A 5113-nucleotide genomic window follows, 5' to 3' on the forward strand; every position below is an offset into this window, starting at 1 on the left:
GTTCTCAAATTAAGGGAGGAGACCACCCCTCATGTTGTATTATGCCCGATTTCTGCCTGCAAAGAAAGAGCAAGTAAAAATTAAAGGCAGAAATGCAATCCATAGGCAGACAGCTCAGTGCTGCACCCTGGGCCTGGTAGTTAAAGATTAACCCCTGACCTAACCCGTTATGTTATCTATAGATTCCAGGGGTTGTATGGAAAAGCATTGTAAAAATTCCTGTCCTGTTCTGTTCCGTTCTGATTACCGGTTCTGTTCCGTTCTGATTACCATTTTTGAAAAAAAAGAGAGGATGTTTGCAACAAGTGAAAAAAGTTAAGGCATGTCAAAGAATTATCTGTGAAAGTCGTAAGAAAATGGTTATAAAAAGAAATTCATGCAAGAAATGTTGTATAATTTAAAAGTAAGTAGGCATCCTAAATGTAAAACTATTAAATAAACAGTTTATGTACAAGGTATATAAGAAAAGTAAAATATACTTTTGGTAGAATAATTATAAGGAGGCATAAGAATGTAAAGTTGTACCTACATTAAAAGGTTAAAAATATGTATATTTTGTTTTAAAGGTTTAATCAAGTTTTAAAATGTTAATTGGAAACAAAAATTCTCTGTGTAAACACTGACTAAAGTTAAAGAGGTATCATCCAGTTTTTCTGTAAACTGGACATTAAAATAAAAACATAACAGGTTTTTCTTAAAGTACCAACCTGCTCTTTAGCAAAAATTATAAAAGGTTAAAAAGAGTCTATAAAATCTTATCTTATGATCAAACATTAAAAATTGGATAAATATGTCTACAAGGTTTTATTAAAATTGGGTTTAACATTAATAACACCCTAATATAAAGGTAAAATTTAGCTTATCTGATATAAAAATCATACAGGAAGCATTGTTAAATGTAAAATAGTATTTGACTTTCTTTGGTTTAAAAACTAATAAAAATAGGTGTTAAAGAAAATTTCTCAGTAAAAAGGTACTGAGGACAATAAAGTCCACTGCCAAAGTCCCCACATTGAAAACAAAAGGTCAATTTCTTAAAAATTATATACTTGGTTTAGTCTTTTAGCACATGTACCACCCCTAGAATTTCCGGTAAATCAGCACCAGCCTGAAGATCATGTTCTCATCAAAGGGTGGAAAGAAGAAAAACCCCAGCCAGCCTGGGAAGGACCCTACCTTGTGCTGCTAACTACCAAGACTGCTGTTCATACAGCAAAAAAGGATGGACTTATCACACCGCAGTCAAGAAAGTGCCACCCCCTCCAGAGTCGTGGGCCACAGTCCCAGGGGAAAACCCTACCAAACTAAAGCTAAGAAAAATTTAACTCTTTTCATCTATTCTGTTACTCTTTCTTCTTTCCTCATTCTATTACTGACCATCTAGTTATTAACATAACCAAGTCAATTTCGCCTCAAACTACTGCATTTAATGCTTGCCTTGTTATACCCTGTGGAGACTTGCCAAGTCAAAGACAGCTTTCTATTTCAGAAAAGTACTTCTGTCCTTCCTGACTCTCCTCAGACTGGGCAATAGTAAAGTATTTGAGACTCCATCTCAAAAAAAAAGGATCAAATATTCCATCTGCACGTTAAACATAAGCAATTGTTATGCTTCTGCACATGGCAGGCCAGAGGCCCAGATTCACCCCTTCCACTAAGGTGGTCCTCCAGTCAACCAGGCATAGGTTGTATGGTAGTTCTTTTCCAGGAATCTACAGCCTGGAGTAGTAAGTCATGCCAAGCTCTCACTTCTATATCCCGAAGTCCGGCACCCTGTGGGTCAGCCCCTGAGGGCCATCCAGCTTCCATCTCCCAACACTAAGTTCACTTCGTGTCTCTCACGAGAAGGAGGAAACTTAGCATTCCCTGGAGACCTGAAGGGATGCAATGAGCTTAAGAATTTTCAAGAGCTTATCAATCAGTCAGCCCTTTCTCATCCCCGAGTGGATGTGTGGTGGTATCGTGGTGGACCTTTACTGGGCACTCGGCCGAATAACTGGAGTGGCACTTGTGCTTTAGTCCTTTTGGCTATCCCTTTCACCCTGGCATTTCATCAACCAGAGGGAGGAAAAATAAGACATCGTAAAGCAAGAGAAGTCCCTTATGGGTCTTTTGACTCTCACATCTATTTAGATGCAATTGGAACCCCGCAAGGAATATCAGATCATTTTGAAGCTTGAAATAAAATAGCTACAGGATTTAAGTCAATATTTTAGTAGATGACAGTTAATAAAAATGTAGGTTGGATAAACTACATCTATTACAACCAACAGCAATGAGTTTTTCATGAGTTAAAAGAAAAACTCAGATCGGCCCCAGCCCTGGGGCTACCTGACCTGACAAAACATTTTACACTCTATGTGTCAGAAAGAGAAAAAATGACAGTTGGAGTTTTAACTCAGACTGTGGGGCCCTGGCCAAGGCCAGTGGCTTATCTCTCAAAACAACTAGACAGGGTTTCCAAGGGCTGGCCCCCATATCTAAGGGCCCTGGCAGCAATGGCCCTGTTAGCACAAGAAGCAGATAAGGTAACTCTTAGGCAAAACCTAAACATAAAGTCCCCCCATGCTGTGATGACTTTAATAAATACCAAAGGACATCATTAGCTAATGAATGCTAGACTAACTAGATACCAAAGCTTGCTCTGTGAAAATCCCCACATAACCATTGAAGTTTGCAACACCCTAAACTCTGCCACCTTGCTCCCGGTATCAGAGAGCCTAGTTAACATAACTATGTAGAGGTATTGGACTCAGTTTATTCTAGTGGGCCCTACCTCCAAGACCATCCTTAAACATCAGTAGACTGGGAGCCATACATGGATGGGAGCAGCTTCGCCAACCCCTGCAAAGCGACTCTGAAAAAGACAACAAGCCCTGCTCCAGTCACACCCAGAAGCTGACTGGTCTACGCAAGGCCGAAGCATGAGGAAACTCATTGCGGGATTCATTTTTCTTAAAATTTGTACTTGTACAGTAAGGACTTCAACTGATCTTCCTCAGACTGAGGACTGTTCCCAGTATATGCATCAAGTCACCGAGGTAGGACAAAAGATTGCTACAGTCCTATTATTTTATGGTTATTATAAGCGTACTGGGACTCTAAAAGAAACTTGTTTGTATAATGCTATTCTATCCAAGTTATGTAGTCCAGGAAATAACCAACCTGATGTGTGTTATGACCCATTTTAAGCCTCCCATGATCACAGTTTTTAAAATAAAATTAAAGACTAGTCCTTTTCTAGGTGATAAAAGTAAAGTAATAGCTAGGAGAGAAGAAAGAGGAGTCCCCAAGCATATAACCCTAAAATTTAATGCTTGTGCCACTATCAATAGCAATCAGCATGGAATAGGAGGCGGTTCTTTAAATTGAGAAACAAAAAGTTATACGGCAGGAAATAAGTATATCTGCCATGAATTAGGCTTATGTGCAAATGTGTGTAATTACTGTCTTGTGTCTCCTAGACTACTTAGAAAAAGGATGAAAAATATCCTGTTTAGCTCCAAAAAGGAGAAGGCAGCCCCTCCTGTACAAGTGGAAGCTGCAACCCCTTGAAATTAGTAATTACAAATCCCTTAAACCCAAGGTGGAAAAAAGGAGAACATGTATCTCTGGGCATCGATGGAAAAGGACTAGATCCTAGAGTAAATATCTTAGTAAAAGGGGAGGTTCATAAACTCTCTCCAGAACCAGTATTTTGGACTTTCTATGATGAACTAAATGTGCCAGTACCAGAGACTCCAGGAAAAACCAGAAATTTGTTTTTGCAATTAGCCGAGCATGTAACCCAGTCTCTAAATGTCACTTCATGTTATGTTTGTGGATGAACTTAAATGGGAAATCAATGGCCATAGAAAGCCCGAGAATTAGTGTCTACAGACCCAGTTCCTGATGAATTCCCAGCCCAAAAGAATCACCCTGATCATTTCTTGGTTCTAAAAGTCTCAATTATTGGACAGTATTGCATAGCTAGAAAAGGGAAAGAATTCATTCATCCTGTAGGACGACTTAGTTGCCTGGGACAAAAACTGTATAACGGTACCACAAAAACAGTTACCTGGTGGAGTTCAAACCACATAGAGAAAAATCCATTCAGTAAATGTCCAAAGTTGCAGACCGTTAAGGCCCACCCAGAATCCCACCGGGACTAGACGGCCCCCACTGGGCTATACTGGATATGTGGACATAGAGCCTACACTAAGCTGCCTGATCAGTGGACAGGTAGTTGTGTTATTGGCACTATTAAACCATCTTTCTTCCTACTGCCCATAAAAACAGGTGAACTCTTGGGCTTCCCTGTCTATGCTTCCCATGACAAGCGAAACATAGCCATAGGTAATTGAAAAGATGATGCATGGCCTCCTGAAAAAAATTATACAATACTCTGGACGAGATGGCTCATGGGGATACCAGCACCCCATTTACGTGCTCAACTGAATCATGTAAATGGGGGTCTGTTGCAAGCTGTCTTGGAGATCATCACTAATAAAACTGGTAAAGCCTTGACTGTTCTGGCCCGGCAAGAAACTCAGATGAGAAATGCTATCTATCAAAATAGATTAACTCTCAACTACTTGCTAGCAGCTGAAGGAGAAGTCTGTGGAAAATTTAATCTTAACAATTGCTGCCTGCATGTAGATGATCACGGGCAAGTAGTCAAAGATATAGTAAAGACATGATGAAACTGGCACATGTACCTGTACAAGCATGGCACAGATTTGACCCTGAGGCTATGTTTGAAAATGGTTCCCGATTGACGGTTCAAAGATGGCCAAATAGGAACAGCTCCAGTCTACAGCTCTCAGCATGAACGACACAGAACATGAGTGATTTCTGCATTTCCAACTGAGGTACCGGGTTCATCTCACTGGGGCTTGTCGGACAGTGGGTGCAGGACAGTGGGTGCAGCCCACCGAGCATGAGCCAAAGCAGGGCAAGGCATCACCTCACCCGGGAAGCACAAGGGGTCAGGGAATTCCCTTTCCTAGCCAAGGGAAGCTGTGACAGATGGCACCTGGAAAATTGGGTCACTCCCACCCTAATACTGCACTTTTCCAATGGTCTTAGCAAATGGCACACCAGGAGATTATATCCTGCACCTGGCTTGGAGGGT

Source organism: Mandrillus leucophaeus, unplaced genomic scaffold, assembly GCF_000951045.1.
Source record: "Mandrillus leucophaeus isolate KB7577 unplaced genomic scaffold, Mleu.le_1.0 Scaffold760, whole genome shotgun sequence".
NCBI classification, from domain to species: domain Eukaryota; kingdom Metazoa; phylum Chordata; class Mammalia; order Primates; family Cercopithecidae; genus Mandrillus; species Mandrillus leucophaeus.